The sequence below is a fragment of the Triturus cristatus genome, chromosome 3_2 (assembly GCF_964204655.1).
Source record: "Triturus cristatus chromosome 3_2, aTriCri1.1, whole genome shotgun sequence".
NCBI classification, from domain to species: Eukaryota; Metazoa; Chordata; class Amphibia; order Caudata; family Salamandridae; genus Triturus; species Triturus cristatus.
Genome location: NC_140584.1, coordinates 601,654,239 through 601,674,550, shown reverse-complemented (window position 1 = coordinate 601,674,550; position 20,312 = coordinate 601,654,239).

Here is a 20,312-nt window from a genome sequence, read left to right as displayed (position 1 = left end):
CAAAGATTCGCATATGCATTGACATGAGAATACCAAACACGGCAATCGAGAGGGAAAGGCACCTCAATGACATGATCAGCTGTCTCACCGGTGCATGCAGATTTTCAAAGCTGGATCTGTGCAAAGGATACCATCAACTGGAGTTTGATCCGCAATCACGGTACATCACTACATTCTCCACTCACATGGGTCTTTTTCTCCACAAAAGTCTCAGCTTTGGAATATCATCAGCAGCAGAGATATTTCAAGAGATCATAAGGCAAGTAATAAGGCTGCTGAAGAACAGTTTGAATTACAGTGATGACATCCTGGTATTTGGCCTGACTTTAAATGAAGACAAGTGCGAACTGGGGAGAAGGGAACTAGTATTCTTTGGACACATCTTTTAAAAAAAGTGGTGAGGTCGGACCCCAGCAAAGTGGAGACAATGGAACAAGCAAGACCTCCAACAGAAGTAGCGGAAGGGAGGTCATTCCTTGGTTAAGCAAGCTACTGTGCTCATTACATAAAAGACTTTGCCACGGTGAGCACACCACTTCGGGACCTAACAAAGCAGGGTCAGATATGTCTCTGGAGAGAGGAATGTGGTAGGGCATTTGAGGCCATCAGACACGCAGTAATGGCTGTAGATCATCTTGCTTATTTCGTCCCATCGCTATGCACTGAGCTGACTGTTAACGCCAGCCTGGTAGGCTTAGGAGCAATCCTAGCACAACACATGCCTGACAGAGACTCGCCGAGGCAAATTGTCACATATGCGAGCAAGAGTTTGTCTGACATTGAAAGGGCATACTCCCAGCCCGAGAAGGAAAGTCTATCAGTGGTATGTGCGTGTGAACACTACCACATGTTCATTTACGGAAAACCATGTACCATTGTAACAGACCATCAGGCCCTAGTAACAATCTATGGAAATCCGAACACAAAGATACCGCCACGCATTGAGAGATGGGGAATAAGACTGATGGATCATGATTTCAAAATCGTGCACAAGCCGGGAAAGGAACACAACCCAGCTGACTACATGTCACGACATCCCCTACCGCAGACACCAGAAAACACATCAATGGCAGAAGAATACTTACATTTTGTGTTAAGGCAGAACACTCCGCACCAATAACACTTGCAGAGCTGGAACGAGAGACAGCAAGGGATGCCACAATGCAAGCAGTCAAACTGACAACACAACAGCAAATATGGAGACACGTAAACACCTACAGCAGCATGGGAGAAGGAGTGAACAGAGAAGAAATGCTGACATTCAAAAACATACACAAGGAACTTTCGGAAACAGAAAAAGGAATCATATTAAGAGGAACAAGGATAGTAATGCCAAATGCACTACGACAACGGACTGTAGACTTGGCACATGAGTCCCACAGAGGAATAATAGCAACAAAGAAGATGCTACGGGGAAGAGTATGGTACCCAGGCCTGGATTGACTGATGGAGGACACTATCCTAAACTCTCACTTATGCCAAAAAACAGGACGACCAGCAAAGCAAAAACCACTACAGATGTCGGTACTACCAGGGGCAGTGTGGACAACATTGGCAGCTGACTTCTATGGGCCATGGGACACGGGCAACTACTTGCTAGTATTCATTGATGAGTACTCCAGATTTCCCATAGTACGACACGTTTCGTCAACATCAGCGACCGCAACGTTGCCGATACTTGATGACATTTTTGCAGCCTGGGGCTCCCCACAAACAGTGAAGAAAGATAATGGTCCTCCTTTCTCAGGAGAGGAGTTTTTGAAAGTTCATGGTCTACCTAGGCATTCACCACCAGAAAATAACGCCCTTAGGGCCACATGCAAACAGCATGGTAGAAAGGTTCATGGGGAACATAAAGAAAGCAGATCAAAGAGCTAAACTGGTGCAGATCTCCATAGGACAGGCGATCTATCAAATAGTAAGAGACTACCGAAACACACCTCACAGCTCCACGGGACGATGTCCAGCAGAACTGGTGCTAGGAAGGACAAGCAGAACAAGATTGCCCCAACTAGAGGTGAAAGCGCCACCAGAACACGACAGCATTGCAGCAAGGGATCAGGAAGCGAAAAACAAGATGAAACTATACGCGGACGCCAGGAGACATGCCACATCCTCACACTTGAGGCAAGGGGACTCAGTTCTGGTACGACAATGGCAATTAAGAAAATCAAACAGTCTATTCTCAGATGAGCGGCTGACAATAATAAATGTCAAAGGGCCAATGATAACAGCAGCAGCGGACCCCTACCGGATCACCAGAAATAGCTCTCACTTCATTTTTTTTACCTTTTCTTTTTTTGACCAGACAGCAATGAAACAATAACAAGTTCTCTGATGTACCAGAAAGCAGCTAAATCAAATTTCGATAATACAAAACAGTACATACATTGGGGGAGACAACAAAAAGAGAAAAAGAAAAACCCGAAACGGCATCCCGTAACCATAAGTTCCATGGCATAAATTCCCAGCAGCCTTAAACCCGTATACCTATCATATCTTCTCCACCAATATCTATAATTATTCCATCAATGGTCCCCAAATCTTTCGAGCCCTCACCATCCCTCTCCAACCCTTGCATTCATACAGTACCATCTCTAGGTTAAAAATATGATAAAGTCTAGCATACCAAGCCTGATAACTTGGGGGATCTACATCCTTCCACCTGGTAGAAATAAGTAAGCGATAGATAGCTGTCACCATAAAACAAAAGTAAACTGAACTGTGATCTAACTGTAAGCTTTTGTCAAAACCAAGTATCAGCATAGTTGGAGTTAGCGATACTGATTGCCCCAAGTTTTGACATAGAAAACGTTCAATACCTGCCTGCAAACTATTCAGTTTACTACAATCCGCAAACATTTGGCTTATGTCCGCTGGACCCAGATCACATCTAGGGCACTTATTATTAACCCTTCTCCCCCATGCCCAAAGTTTAGCCGGAGTAAAATAAAGCCTAAGCAGCGTTTTAAAAGTTTGGGCTTTAAGATTAGCGGTCAAAAAGGTCTTATTAGACAACTCAAGTGATCTGCAAATGTCTACATCCGGATTATTAAATTTATCAGCCCAAGCACTTTCTACTTTAGGGATATCGTCCACAGTGGCCGCCATCAACATTATATACACTTCCTTAACTCAATATTGTTTTTTTGTCAGATTATCTAATAAAGGAATTCGTGGAAAGTTAAATAGTTGTGGAACCAAACTGTTTATAATCGCCCTAATTTGTATATATTTAAAGACGGTGCAAGAATCAACTCCACATCGTTCCTGGAGGTCCCCAAATGAAAAATCAGTGAAATCTCCTTTATTTTTAATTCTGCTTTTTCCCATATTCTTCCGATGTTATCATACTGTATCGCCGGAAAAGCCGAGGAACGCCACAACAGTATACATCTATGAATGCTGGGTATTCCCAAATGTTTGCCAATCTTCCGCCATACATTCCAGGCTGCTCTAACAATCTTAAAACAAGTTTTTTTTATAGTAGCTGCCTTCCAAACTGCCTTAAGACTAACCCTGGTGCTAATTTACCCATTGCAAGCTCATAAATAGATGGTATATCCTTATCCCCTTCTAAATCGCTAGTTACCCCTGCTGGATCCAGGGTCTGTGGTCTAAATAAAACACTCATATGTTGCAGCATTACTGCCCAGAAATAAAGCAGCATATTTGGGACTGCAAGTCCCCCCCGGTGTTGTGGTAGGGATAAATATTTTATTGATCTTCTAATTTTCCCATATCCCCAAATAAATTGACTAAACATCTGCTCCATCTGTTTGAATAATGAATTTTCCGGTTCTAAAGGTATACATCGAAATAAATAAAATATTTTGGGAAACATCGTCATTTTAATGACATTTACTCTACCGATAATAGATAAGTGTAAATTATCCAGTCTCTTCAGATCTCCCTTAATTTTTTTAACTAAAGGTGACAAATTTTTATCCCATATTGTACCGACCTCCGCTGTTATAGTTATCCCAAGATACGTGGCTGACTCTATCCGGCGTAGATCCTGAAACTGCGTATTTTTTGTACATATGATTTGAGTTTTGTCCGTATTTAAACTATATCCTGATTGTTTCCCAAAATCTGCTGCAAGCCTCTCAATCTGATTTATAGCAGCAAACGGATCCGTGGTAACCACAGCAATGTCATCTGCATAGGCTAAAAGTTTCATTTTATAGCCGAGGATCTCTACTGATTTAATTACCTGATCCTCCAATATAGAATTAATCAAAGGATAAATATAAAGGGTGAATAATATAGGGGAACACGGGCACCCCTGCCGTGTCCCCCGAGTAATCTTGATCCTACCAGACTCCTTCCCCATTAATTGTATTTTAGCGTGTGCGTTATAATACATGGCCTATATGGCGGTTAATATCCGTGGGCCAAATCCCTTAAGACTTAAAATTTTCCACAAGTACACCCATTCGACTTGATCAAAGGCTTTTTGAGCATCCAGCAAAATCAGCGACATGTGTATCCCAGTGGCTTCGGCAATATCAAATAGTGAAATAGCTCTCCGGACATGATCCGTAGTACTTTTACCAGGGATGAAACCATGTTGCCACGGACTAACAAGAGTCCCTATTATCTTAGATAATCTTAAGGCCAATATCTTAGAATTTAATTTCTCATCTACATTAATTAAAGATATTGGTCTATAAGCGGCGGGATCCTCCGGCTTCTTGGCCTTCTTCAGAAATATCATGATGTTCGTGTCCTGCCAGGATTGTGGTGGAACCCCCTTCTGTTGAACTGACAAAAACAAATCCAACAAAAAAGGAGTCAATTCTGTTTGTAAGACTCTATATATTTCGATCGGGATCCCGTCCGGGCCCGATGCTTTGCCTGAAGCCATTGTTCTGAGGGCCTCGGAGACCTCACTCAACGAGATGTCCGCTTCAAGTCCCAACAACTGAGAACCTTCATTACACAATGCTATCCCTATTCCTTCCATTATCGGATCCCTAGATCTATAGAGGTCCTGATAGAAATCAGTAAGTACATTTAATATACCTGTTAAATCTGTAACCATCGTTCCATCTTTCCCTCTTAATTTTGAAATATTGTTTGCCGTCGCCCTTTGTTTAATTCACAGTGCCAGATGTTTCCCAGTCATTTCCCCATACTCATAATTTTCCTGTGTTGCCGTTTGAAACCTTTCCGCTCCCCTTTTGTTATAAATTCCATTAATTTTGGCCTTAGTCCTGATTACTTTTAGCTCTAGATCAGTTTGTTGCTCGATCTGGTTATGTACTATAGCTTCCATATGTTGTCTCTCATTCGTGCTCAACTCCTCTATGAGGGCAGATATTTCCCCTCTCAGTTGTTTCTGATGGAATAAACCAAAGCTTGTGATTTCGCCCCTGAGCCCAGCTTTAAAATCGTCCCAAACATTTTCTCTAGAAGTACTAAATCTATTAATATCAAAAAATTGATTGGTCCATCTCCGAATGTGTGCAATAAATCCTCTGTGACTAACAGTTTTTTATCGAATGACCACTTTAATAGACCCTTAGTATATGCCAGTGCCTCAATATTCAGGACTAAAGGATTATGGTCCAAAAAAATTTCGGAAGTCTTTTAATATCTACTCCCTCAATGAGAGAAGCAGAGGCCAGAAAATAATCCAATCTGACGTACTTCCTATGCGGATATGAAAAATAGGTAAACCCGGGATCCGCTGCTTTCTTACAAGACCACATATCCACCAGCCCGTGACTAGCAATGATAGAATTTGTAGCATTAAAAACCTGAGGTTTCCGCCCTATATAGCCATTCTTTCCCCATCTCCCAGTATCTACATGAATATTCAGATCCCCACAAATAATTAATGATGTTGGCCAGGCTGCTAGTTCGATCTCCACTTTTGACCACAAGTCTGAATCATCAAGATTAGAACCGTACACTGTACAGATGGTGAGTTGGTTTAGTAAGGATGCAATGGCCCACCGCCCGGATTTATCCGACTTAACCCGTTCAATTGGTAACAATCGTCGAGAGGCATGTATAGCCACCCCTCTCATGTTGGTAGACTGAGAGGAACAAGTAACCTGAGCATAGGCCGGTATAATATTAATCCCTCTTTTCTGCCATGGAATGTGTGTCTCTTGTTGACATATGATATCTGCCCCTATTCCTCGCAACATCTCTCCGGCCCTATTTCTTTTGTCTCTGTCATTTAATCCCCCAATAGTAATTGTAGATATGGTTAACCTACCCATATTGATTTTGCCCTTTTTTTGTCTGTCTCCTCACCCCTCCTTTGCAACTTTCTTTATACCAATAAAAACTTTCCGACCACTTAAGACCCCTCCAAATTATAATTACTACCACTCCACTGGTACATCTTGCTTTCCGTGCACCTAGCTTGCTGTCCTGGAATTTCTGTTTTTTACCCCCCTTTACCACCCTTACCACCCCACACAACGACCTACCCCTCCCCCCCCAATCCCCCTCCCTGTGAAATAAGGCATCAGACCTCTCTAGGTCTGTAAGTGATGAATGGTGATCCAAACCCTAGTGACGGCGTACAAACACATTTTATGCTTTACTTTCATAAATATGTTATTCCTAGGCAAAAGAAGACATCAGAAAACAAATTTCAGAAGATACCATGAGATATCCAACCCTACTTGATGCACATATTCTCATAATACTACATTACATTGGTTCACCCCTCAGCATTCAAAAAAGCCTTAGCTTTAATTTCGGAAAAAAAAAATCGGGTTTGATCTTTCCAGATCACTTTCAATCTAGCTGGACTAAGAAGAAACGCCTGTGCTCCTTTCTCTTGAAACTGGGGAATTAGCTGCCGCAGACGCCAACGTCGCTCTACTGTAACATGACAAAAGTCCGGCCTAGTGAAGAAGGTGAACCCATCCGCCACCCAGTGAGCTTCTGGTCTTGCTTTCTCAAACACGTTCTGTCTCAGCAGAAAGTTCCCAAAGTAGACCAAAAGTGCCCTAGGTTTGGCATCCGGGCGAGCAGGCTGTCGAATATTAAACGGAACTCGATGCGCTCTCTGCACTTCTTGCGCCCAATTCCAACCTGCCAGTTCAGGAAAAGACTTCTCCAGAAGCTGGACCATAAACAGGCGTGCATCTGACCCTTCCTTCCCCTCCGGAATTTCAAGAAAGCGCAGATTGTTCCTTCTTTGTCGGTTTTCCCCTTCCTCCAATTTCCAATGAATGTCAGTAAGTTGTTCCTCATGTGCGATGGTCAAACCTCTTGCACCGGCTAAATCATCTTCCAGCGCGGATGTCCATGTTTCCAGCTCCGTCATCCGATCGCTTATGTCATTGCATGTTTTGGCGATTTTCCGAACTGCGCATTGAAGTTTCCGATTAGCATTTTGAGAACGCTTGCTTTCCAATCTGGCTTCTTCCCGGTGTGCCATTACGCACTGCAATATAGACTCTAAGGTAGGAGAGGGTATTGGTGGACCCTCCAAGCCCTCCAAGCCTTTCTCCTCATTAAGCTGACTTCTAACCCCCAGCAGTTGATCACCCGAAGAGTAATCCCATCTGAGATCTGTTTGCTTAATGCCTCCCGCTCTCCCAGACCGAGAGTGCGTTTTCCTGACAGAAGTCACCCTACCCCGGCCATCGGTACCTGAAAAGCTAACCGCCTCACTAGACTCAGAGTTAGTCTCATGGCCAAAACCCAGACCTGACCAGGCAGCATCAGAAAGCGAGAAAAAGTTGTTTGCCTCATTTGCTTCAGAGTCCAAATCCTTCTCTTTACCCACACGCAGCTCCCCATGAGGCTTAAAGGAATTTTTGGGAACACCTCCCTTCACCCCTATAAACTGTGGTTTTTGGTGCTGACCCCACCTTTCCTCCTGTTGGGAAGGGGTTACCCCTAGGGCGTCAATATGAGCAATACCAGCATTTAGCCCAGCATTTAAACCAGCTAAGCAGTCCTATCTTCATCCGCAATTACATCCAAACTAGTAGGTAGCCCCACATTTTCGCCCGGGTTTACTGTTTCCCCTTGACCCAGCGGCCGCTTACCCGTCACATTCTGTTCCTCAATGAGCTCTTCTGGAATCAAGAGATTATCGGCGGGTAATTCTCCTGCCGATGTAGAGCCTACACTGCTCCCAATCCCCCGGAACAGATACACAATTGAAGCGGGCTGCCGTGGTTGGGGCTGTGCTGCCAAGGTCCTCCCCTTCCCGTCCGGAGCATTCTCCGGACGAACTCGCTGCCGGCGTCCCTGAACTGTAGGGGGTGTCGATGAAACTTCCCCTTGATCCGAAGACTGCTGGGACTGTTGCAGGGGCTTACTGGGGGCCGATTGTCCGGATCCGCCTCTAGCCTTGACTCCAACTTTCGGGGGCATAGCGGACACGAGAGTGTGCGATCGCTCTCCTCCGCTCCACTGCTTACGCTGCTTATGCTGCACCAACTCCCGCAGCAGACCACGACAACCTGCGATCAGCTCCTCTGCAAGCCTTGCCAGCACCACTGCCCCGCGTCTAATCGCTGGTGAGTACTGTTTCGTACTTGAAAAGAGTCTTAGGGTAGTAGCTCCGTGCAGGTAGTTCGCCATTCGTCGTTCACAACACTAATTCTTCTAACACGCCATCACCAGAGTGGATCACCAACGACGTGACTAGCACCTAGCTAGCACTCGGTCGCCACCTTACCTGTCGCTCAGTCAGGAGACATGCCACATCCTCACATTGAGGCAAGGGGACTCAGTTCTGGTACGACAATGGCAATTAAGAAAATCAGACAGTCCATTCTCAGATGAGCCGCTGACAATAATAAATGTCAAAGGGCCAATGATAACAGCAGCAGCGGACCCCTACCGGATCACCAGAAATAGCTCTCACTTCAAGGGACTAAAGACATTAGATGAGGACGGAGCAGATACAGCATCAAAGAACAAAGGAACGCATGAAAAAGAGAAAGTTATGGACAGCATGGGAAGAATGGCACACAACAGCGAGAGACAAGAAGAGGTACCAAACAAAGAAACGGAAGGGTCATGTCCAAGGAGAATGACCAGAAAGCCAAAGAGGCTGATTGAGGAAATGTAATGGTGAAGATCTGAAACACTCTCTCTCTCTCTCTCTCTCTCTCTCTCGCTCTCTCTCTCTCTCTCTCTCTCTCTCAATACCTCATCTGTTGTTCTTTCTTTTCTTTCCACAAAGGGGGAAATGAAGTGACCTGGGGAAGAGGGCACTAGGACCCTGCACCCTAACATGGGTAAAGGGACAGCAACTGGACACCACTTCCGGTCTGGGAGTGGGGAGGAATTCTGGGGAACGAGGGCATGGGGACAGACGTGCATGTGGGCACTGAAACCAAGAAGAGTCATAAAGCATTATCACCAACATACCTGTCTCCACGTGATTCCTGAGGACGACATGACTGAAGGGGTCAGGGACTTTACTTAAACTTCAAAAAACCTCTGTCTCCTTGTGTCCTTTCACGAGAAGCTGTTTTATTTCAAACAGCCTCAGGAGCTTTCTTACAATGTAGATTCCCGTATGGCAGGCTTCCTCCACCTTCCATTTTGCGTATCATTCACACACAGGAGATTGAAAATTACCCCCTTCATCCCCTGGCACCCCTGCCCTACTGCTGCTAACAGGTAGCAGCCACTGTGGGGGTGAGCCTTTTTAGAGGTTCACCGTTGCAGGCATTCACCCTTATTTGCACACCAGTCCTTTAGACTGACAAAATAGAGATTGGCACGGAAGCTGTAATATAAAACAAATAGTTTATTAAACCTCATGAGTGGAACTACATCGATATATAACCCTCAGGCAATGTATGAGGCAGCACATGGAGTACGGAAACCATGGTGCTTATAAACTGTGATAGTTGCAGTGTAAGCATGGAGGTTCAAAAAGAGGCAGTACAAGTGTACACACAAATAGCTATTCACATATAAAGATACATGAGAATCACAGAGTGGGAGGAGCTACATAATTGCTGACATCAGTTAAAATAGCCTGACAGTTAAGTTTGTAACAGATGCATTCTAGCAGCTACAGGCCTTTCTGAGCAGGCGCAGTGCTCAGGCTCAGTGCTGAAGGGGTTAACTATAGATGATGACTCAGGCGTAATAGAGAAGCAGGCAACAGCGAAGACGGGGAAGCACATGGCAAACACATGGCTAACTAAAATGGATGCCACAAACAAAATGGCTTCAGCTCATGCTACCAGCGATCTCTGCTAGTTTCCACACCACTGCTGGCCTGGTCAGAAACAAGTTGGTGGTTCACACCCAGTGGCAGCTGCTACTTGTTAGCAGCAGTAGGGTGGGAGGGGAGGGATAAATAGGATAAAAAGAAAATCATTTACCTCCCGGCCGGTTGGCCTCTCCTACTTCCTCTTCCTGCCTTCTTGAGGGAGACAGAAAGCAGGAAGCACCAGAGCTCGAAGGCTCCCTGCACCCAATCCCAACGCGGCAAGTCTCACGTCGTGACACGGCACTCAGCCAGGGGCTGAAGGGGTGGACAGATTCTCCACACAGGCTGTAATGCAGCCTGCATGGAGAACACGGTATGTGCACATGACTATTTAGGGCAGCCCGAGAGGGCCGAACAAACAGTCATTGCGCACTTAGGAGTAAGCAAACCACTTGTTCCCATGTTCTGAGAGCAGCCCTGCCCCACAAAGCTGCAGCAATGGGGAAAACTAAAAAGATAATATCCTCAGGTTATTGTTACTTTCTTTTTTCTTTTTCTACAGTGTAAAAAGTAGTGGGCGATGGTCCTGCGCCTTAGCGGAAGAGCCGCCACTGGACCAGGCTGGTCGACCTTGTAAGGTGCCTAGGTCCCAGTAAACCGCATTAAATTGATATAGGTTGATTATGAGTTCCCATTGTTTCAGAAGGGAAGATGTAAGGTTTTTTAATAGCTCCTTATCCTAAAATCGGATTTCTTCAATTTTGTGTCATCATTTTTTTCCAAGCTGATGTAGAAATGTTATTTTACTTATTTATTGTCTATAATGTTGTTTAGATCTTATTGTACATGTACCACATAACGCCAAAATATTTTGCTATATTTCTATTATTCCTGAAACTTTATCACTGGCGAGATAACCAGTAGGAACAAAGGGGAAAACACAATATAATAGCTTGTGCACTGCCAATATTGAAGGCATACAAGTAATGTTGAAGGCTTTGCTGCACTATGACTTTTTTCTTCCGTCGAACAATATACAATTCAAACATCTGTTGAAAATGCATAGTGCCGCTTACATTAATCCCTCTCAGTAATGCTTGAAGCAAGGTTAAAACAAGGCAGCGTTTTCTCGGTAAGGCTTTCCGTGAAAAATGAATGAATTGCCTTGAATGTTTACTAATAAAAATACATTATGTGCTATGTGCTTTTTGTTCCAAATCCGTATGGTAATGTAAAAAAAACAACAACAAAAAAACCCTCCCTTGTTTTTGCAACGCTCTGCGGCGGGTGACTTGCTGATTAGGGCGCACGGGTCTGGTCCTTTATAAGTGTTATTTTGAATGCTAAAGTGACTAATGGCACATGACTTGAAATTGCATTAACTAGTTGATGCTGTAAATTATGTGGCCAGCCTCCCTGACCATGTTTTCGAATGTGCTACATTTAGTCCCAGAATTCCAACTTTAGGAATACAGCGCCTAGTGCAGCATGTGAAGCCCTCCTTACCTGAAAGCTGTTTGCAGTCAATCTATGTATATCTGCAAGGGTTGGTGCATGTATATACAGCCAGAAAAAAAATCCTACAACCTGATGCCCGGGAGGTGGCAAATTATCATTTCTTTGATGTTCATTACTGGCACAACTCATCAACCATATACATTGCGTCAATGTTGCCAGGAAAATCACTTTTAGTACTGGCGCCCTTTGTTCATCTTGATGTGTTAGACTCAACACTACTCAGATATAACCCTGGGCGGACAACTACGCTACGCTCGCGTAGTTTGTGCTACTTCGCGCTACGCGAATTGCACGTAGCGTAGCGTAGTTGGCATTTTTTGCTCGCTCGCGGTCCTCAACGTCAAGTTGGCGACCGCAAGCAAGCAAAATGACATCCCGGCGAGACTTTTTCCTCGTTCGCAATCAGCAACATCAAGTTGCCGATCGCGAGCGTGGAAAATAAACCTCCCGGTGAGATTCTCAATGCGGGGAGGTCAGGTTTCTCATTGCGAGTGGTCGCGTATGCTCGCGACCGCTCGCGATGAAAAACTGCCAGTCCGCGTTGAGAAAGCTGCCGCTCCAGTAAAAATCTACTCGAGCGGCAGAAAACGACAGCTCGCACTGTGCAAGATGCCGTTTTCAATGATTGCACAGTGCGGACAAGCATCCGGCACTGTGCAATCATCGCGAACAGCGCACTACGCAGTTCGCGTAGTGCTACGCGTATCTCGCGTAGTGCGAAGTGCACTTTGCGTAGCTACGTGTAGCGCTACTACGCAAACTACGCCCAGGGTTACATATTTACTTTTGGGGACAGATGATTATGTGCTTAATATCAAGAAGGGAGCCCAAAACAGCGGGCTGGACACTGGGGGTCGTATTCTGCTTTTTTGGCTTAAAAAGCCCAAAAAGCGGAGATAAAACTATCGCCCTATCTACAAGAGGGTGCTAACATGCATAATCGCATGTTGGCACCCTTTCTCTTGACGCCTCCCTTTGCATCTCTAATAAGATGCAAAGTGGGCGCCACTGGGCGTACCCCGGATGGACTACCTTGTAAAATATCGCTGAGGTTCACATCGCGATATTTACAAGGCAGCCTACAGGATTTTAGCACACGATAGATTTTGGCAAAAACTGCGGTTTTCGCCAAAAACTAACGTCTGCTAAAAACCTGACTTACCTATTAACAACATAAGGGGTGGATTATGCTGATACGACCACAGGGTCGTATCAGCAAGGTTATCGCCGTTTTCCATGGAACATCGCTGGAAAACCAGCAATGTTCCATGGAAAACACCTCTATCGCAGGAATAATTATCGCCATTGCGCCATGCATTGTTGATACAGAGCTAGCATGTCGATAATTTCCTGCGATAAAAAATCTATCGCTAATCGCGGCCGTTGATATTATGCCCCTGGGAGAGTTGTGAAAGTATGACCCTGTTTATTTATGAGGGCTGTGTGAGCTGCAGCTGTAAACTCGTCGGTAGCCTCATGTGTTTTAGCTTTGTGTCTGTTTATAAATCTTGTGAATCGTCATCTTTCCTTCTTGACCAGCAAGGGGTTGTCAAAAACGTGAGGAGATGCTGAGAAGTTGACGACCACAACAGAGGTCCATCCACCGATTGTACAGACACGGCTTCCCGGGGGGACTATAGAGAACACATGTGGCACCGGGCACCGTGAAAGGCCGGAACCAATTCCTTTCCTTGCACGTGGGCCCATTGCATCCTTGCTATGCAATTGAACGTGCACTGCAAGCCCACCATCTTAACCTTATAGCTGATTCTTTTTATTGCAGACTCTAACTGCACATATCAGTTGGAACATATGGGGCCATATTATCAAGACCGGCGATGACATTATCACCGTTTTAGCGGCAGGAAACTACAGCTAAAGCGGTGATAAGGGGCTTGATAATATGCCGCAGAGAATTCCCATAGAAGGCCTTGTTCTGGTGTCAACATGGGCTTCTATGGAATTCACAAGGGCATATTATCAAGCCCCTTATCGCCGCTTTAGCGGCAGTTTCCTGCCTCTTAAGCGGCGATAATGTTATCGCCGGTCTTGATAATATGGCCCATAGAGTTACAACAAAATGAATATGCGCCTACCTACCCTCACCTATAACAACTCTGCCATATGCAAGCACCATTGTATGTTGTCAGCTGTTTCACTCCTCTGGTGGAGCGGGTAGGCAGGCCTGGGAGCACACCCGGCATGGAGCTGTGCAGTGCTCCTTCAGTCTGTGTGTAGAGCGAGAGCTGTGGTACCCCAATTCAGTGCAGCTCCTCCAGGACTGTAATGCAACAGGACTGAGAGCTGTGTCCTCTCCTGCGGAGGGCTGGATGAACACACAAGCAAAGGGTGTCTGTGGATTCACCCTCTCAGCCTGGCACATGGGCGCAGAACAAATTAAAAGCGAGAATATGCCCTGGTGCAAAGGGATGTCTCGTATTTTTCTAAACAAAAGGTCTCGGGGTAATCCAGATAATGAACACATGAGCATACTAGCTAATCATCAGAGACCAGAGGTTACAATGGATGTCATATGCAATCAGTTAACAAGTTGTCTGAGTGTCTGGGGCACTGGTGAGCAAACACTGTCACATTTAGATCAAGAGGCTACTGCCCTGGAGAATAGGAGTGTGATATCATCGCATCACCTGCTCTCCTTCAAGATAATCTGTTTGGTAAACCAGAGAAATTCAGAAGGGATGCTATGCACTGGCAAACATTACAGCTCTCACTGTTGGCTAGGGCGGCTTTATACAAAATGATAATCTTACCCAATTGCTTATTTGCTTTACAAAACAAACCCTACATTATTCCAGACAGTTTTTTCCAAAGAGTGGATGGCGAAGTGAGGCAGCTCCTATCGTACCGTGGCACGCAGAGGATTGCTTTGACTAAGCGCACCACAGGGGTCTCTGAGTGTGGAGTAGCCCTCCCGGACCTCAGACCGTACTATTAGGCTGAACAACTGGTCGTGGTCAATGACGGGGACTTTGCAGACCTATATGAACCATCCTTCAGAGGTGGCATGACGCTCATGGAGTTGGGAGGGTACAAAGCTGCCCTGTGTGGGCATAGGTGTAGATAGCACTGGCCAGCATATTCTAGAGTGATGCTCCAGGTGTGGGATAAGGCTTTCCATCAGATGAGGTGGTATGGGATCATAACAGGAAGTACCCGTTATGGAATTTCTAGAAGCTACCCGAGGTACAGAGTCTATTGGGCTTACAGCGTCTGAATCTAATAGGGATCAGCACTCTGCAGGATGTCTGGGCAGGCATGGCCATGAAGCACTTTCAAGCACTTAGAGAGGAATGCATGATGACCGAGGAGAAGGTCTTCCGCTATTTGCATCTCCGACATGCACTATTGAAAGATATTCCAGTTTGCACTCAGCTACTGGATGCCAATCAACTGGAGGATAGAACACTCGAGGAGCCCCTAACACATAATAATCTATAATCTCCAGAAAGCTCATGAATAACCTACCGGATGCCATAGAGGCCTTACAAACACTGTTGGAACGAGATTTTGGAGAATTCTCCTTTGACGAGTGAACTCACGCACTCTTAGGGCCTAGAGAGGTGGGGATTAAAACGACAGGGTATTTAACATCATATTTTCCAGGAGTTCTACACAACCTGCACTGGACCTCTGGGATTTAGAGGTGTATGCATTTTCGTAGTGGACTTCAAATGTCTCAGCCATATCCCTGCCTCCAGTGTATACTCCACCTTTCAGGTCGTGGAACTCTGTCACTCAGTCTCTACTGTTGTCCCGCTTGTCTAACCAGGCAATGAGTTTTGTAGCTTTATCTCCCACTTCATATAGCCTTCTCTGCACTGCATTTTATGAAACATCTTTTAACTCTTGTTGCTGGAGGCGCAGTTGATGTATCAAGTCCTGTCCCTGCTCTCCTCCTTTTAATATTTCTGCTTCTAATGATTTTATCTTTCGCTCTAGTGTCTGATATCGCTGCCTGTCTGCCTTTCTCTTTACCCCAACTAGGGCCTGGGACTGTCCGTGTATCACTGCTGTGTATGCCTCCCAGAGGGTACAGTATGATTCCACCAACCCCTCATTATGTTGAAAGTATTGTTCGGTGCCCTCTACTAGTTGGTCTGCAGATTTCCTATCTGGAAAGTGTCCCGCTGCCAAGCAGGGTGGTAGTGCTGCAGATCAGGGCATACAAATTCTCCCTACTTCCACGGATAGAGTAATTTCACAGATACATGCACATACACTCATCACACGCTTGGGCCCATTCCACTAACATACGCTCGATTACTCTATCAGCGCTAAACATGGGGAAAGAAAACTCCTTAAACACCCTGTATCTACAGTAAGGTCAATGCGATCAGTTTGTTACTGTCCTGAGTCATGATTTAAACAATAATAATCACATTAGAGTATTCAATAAATGACAAGAAATAATCACCAACACTGTAATTCATAAATGATATTTTATCTAAAATTAGTTCAAATGAAAGTCAATCAAAAGCAAAATCATTATTCTCATAGTTACCTATTCTAGCTAAATGTCATAAAATGGGTCAGGACAGGTCTCTCAGTAAAGTCTCCCGAGTCGCCGTCCTCACAGCATCGATCCTCACCAACGCAGGTTTGGGAAGAAGTGGCCTTAGACCCTCCCTAGTCTAACAATATTTATAATATAAATTGCAAAATAAAGCAACATAAAAAATTCTAAATGTTCATTGAATCACCAAGCAAAACGAGCAGGAAAGGATGTTGCATCGCAACATTTGTAAGAACCTCCGCTCAGAAAAATCACAAAAATAAAAAGACGGAAGAAGGAAACTCGAGTTTGCAAATGTTTCTTTCGAAGCCGCTCTTCCTTGATATCTCTAGCAGAGCCACCGCAGCATTGTCATTGTTCATTGTGGCCTTATCCTTGTCCAAGGCAATTGGACTCACGCCCAGAGCTGCTGTCCTCACGGAAAACTTTTAAACCAGGCGAAAACTGTGGTCAGGTGACTCTCGACCATGTTCAGCAAGGCCTTCTCATCAAAATTTGATCACTCGAGTGCAGGCTGTAAAAGGCAGCCATCTTGTTCTAGGCCAAAACGGACCATCTTAATCGAAAGAAATACAAACAACGTTACTACATCATTGCAATGATTAAACAGTGTTAATTCCCACTAATACCCTTATGTGTATGTAATTAACTAGCCATCTGCGACATAAATAAGCATTAGTACACGTTATTTCAAAAGCAGTTTTTTTTTGTGCTTTAAAACAAATAGCACTTAGCAACATTCATTTAATTAAACCTGCACATTATTATTAAGCAACATATATGCATTCCCACGTGTAGTTTTTCTCTTGTTAGTTTGTTGGTTAGCCAAAGTTTCTCACAAAACCAATAATTATCGATTATAGATTAATAATTTTAGTCAAGACTTATAGACAAAACTGGAGCTTAAAACTCAATAAATTTTCAACAGAAAACTCTGCTCCAGCAATCCCCCCTTTGGTGATATCATCACCAAATTAAACAACCCCAAAAAAAAAAAATTTAGTCCCATTTTAGGAGAAATTGGAAATGTCTTTTTTCTTTTACACGACACTACACACCAGACTCCCTTTCATCATCCCTTTTCGCCTCCAAGTACACACTCTCCCTCAACTCTTCTAATTCTATTTCTTGTGGATCTCTCCTTGACCTCTTTTGTTTCTTTTCAGCATTGCTTTTAATTATTCTCTTTTTCCCTCCCCTGTTTTTACAACACAAACACACCAATCTTAGTATTAATAAAGCAACAATTACACAGGTCAAAGGAAACAATATCTTACCTATAATAGTACTACCTATCTTAGCAATAAGACTCTTAACAGCTTTAACTTTATTAGCTAATTTAGTCCAGATACTTTCAGCTTCCAGTGGTACTAATTCTTCATGCAAATCAGTAATATTTTTGATATAGACCTTCAGGTCTTTGCTTTCGTCTGGAATGTAAGTGCAACAATGTTGAACTTTCAGCATTCCACAGACTCCACCCTCCTTGGCCAATAGAATATCAAGGGCAAGTCGATTTTGCATAGACATGGCACGTACGGCAATCATCTCCGTATTCACCAAAAGAAACCCTCCAGCGGTACTTGTCGATAAACGATCCCCCACTGTTGACAGTTTCCGAATCCCATATGCATTTAAAGAAATTCCCACTGCTGGAATCAAAGCTCCAAAGATATCACCTACGATTTCTGACCAAGTTTCTCTCTTAAAACGTGTTAGTAAATTAATATGTTCTACATCTTCTATTTTATCTATATGAAAGATCTTTGGAAAGACCAGGCCCACATAACACGTGCCATACCAATGGTCAGGCAACCTGTAATAAGCCTTGTTCCCACAAACATAATACACTCCTGGGAAAACTGGATCCTCTCCTCCCTTGAAACCCCATCCTGTTGCAATGAAGTATGTATCATGACACTCACTAGTCCCAACAAAATATGTATCATATTGGGATTTCTTCCTGGTAATGCATAGTTTACCCTTCTGTGGTGCATCTAGAGCCAAAGTTGGACTAGCCCCATTCTTCAATTCTTTTCCCATCTCAATGTCCCAAATTGTCTCACTCACTTTATATTTCCCTGCCTTTTCATGCATGCTCATTCTCCTTTCCTCCACCATATTTAGGAAAGCCTTCTCCCCTCCTTTCAAGCTACAAGTTAAATTGTTCTTAAAAATGTAGTCTAATGTTAATTCTTCTTTTTCAATAAAAATCTCACCAAAAATGTTAGCTTCTTTAGCTGGATTCAGCCTTTTATTCATAGGCAATTGCCCAAAAATGTTATCCTTGTTAGACATCTCATAATCTATTTTCCCTAACAAATAAAAAACACTACTTAGCACACTACATGAAATTCCATACGTAGCTGGTAAATGGTGATAAGTAACACCCTCTGAAACGGATGCAGGTAATTGCATACATACGTAGCAATCCCTAACTTCCATTGTCTTCACGTATTCATACAACAATTTTGAAAAAACATTGCTAGAAAAATCATTAATTGACCTATCTTTATGTATGTAAGTGTTACTAATTCTAGTTGGAACTATTTTCTGCGAACTCTTCTCTACATTAGTCACATTCTCAGTGTGTATCTGAAATGTACCTATTGTGACTCTAAAAGTAACTAATAAAGCTAGTACACTCCATAATAGCATTAATAATCCAGTACAGCAGCAGCACATTCTACACCATCTTTTCAAGAAGGCACCTCTACTTTGACCGTGTCTTTTGACTCAGCCTCTACTACTCCACTACTGGAATTTCTAGAACTTTGGATTACTTCAGACAGCTAAATTTCAGACTTTCTTCTTTTCACTTTTCTCCAAGGGATTTCTTCAGTTCACTCAATTTGGATATTCATCACTCTTCACTTCAATTTCTTCAACATCAAACTGTATTAGATCTCCAACAACATCCTCAGTGTCCGACTTTTCTCCAATGTCAGTCAAGATAACTTTCAGGATTTCACCTGTTTCTTCTTCAACCACTTCACGTATGGTCTCCTCTGGATTTCCCTGACTTTCTGCCTCTTCACCTTCAGACTGTGCCACGTACGTCCATTCCGGCGACCTATACTTCTGGTTAGGTTTTCTGATTCTTTTGATCTCCTCTGGTTCCTTCGACTCTTTCTGCTTTTCACCTTTCGCTGGATTTTGACTCGACACTTCGTTCACTTGTTCAGCTTTCGATGTATTTGCTCGTGTCAGTCTGTATCTCAACCTCTTTATCCTGTTGTTAGGCCAAAGATCTCCTCTTACAACCTTTTTCGGTCTTACTTCTTTATTATTTCTTTCTCCAATCCAAGTTCTCTTTCTCAGAACTCGACCCTCTGATTTCTCATTCTCACTTTCATCTGATTCTGTTTCATTTGCCTCTTGTTCTTCAACAGTTTTCTTTTGCTCCTCAGTCTTTACCACCACTGTTTGAGATTTCCCTAACTCTGTCCCTCCTCGGGGCTCCGACACGCAATCTTCTTGCTGTCTACTTGTCCCTTCACCTAACTTATCAGGAATGTTCCCTACACCTCCTCGGGGGTCTTCCGCAATCTGTCCCTCTCTAACTTCTACTGACCCTGCTTCTTCAGGTGTAATCTCAAGTGGATTCTCAACTTCTTCATCCAATTCAGGAGTAGTCACTGTGGAATTGCTCTTTTCTCTTCTGTTTTCTCCACTGTTCGTTGGAACTTCAGGCACTCTTACAGAATCTGATCTCCCTTCTGAGACTCTCAATGTTTCTCTTGAAGCCTCTCCTGGAAAGAAAGAATCACCTGACTCTCTTTCTCCTTCACTTCTTCCAAAATTCCGATTCCTTCTTACTGGTTCAGCTCCTTCATCATCGCTGGAATCTGACTCTTCAAAATACTCCTTACCAGTCCCTTCTTTTGGATTTGGAACTCTCAGAGTATGACTTGCATGCACCCAGTTTTTCACACCGGCACACTTTACTGCAGTTGTCGTAGTCAGAATAACTTGTCTTGGTCTTCCCCACCTTGGAACCAAGCAATTTCTTCTTCTGTGTACTTTAATCCTCACCCAGTCCCCTGGACTCAGATCATGGGCTTGCTTCTTCTCAAGTGTTGTAGCGTCTCCTCCAAC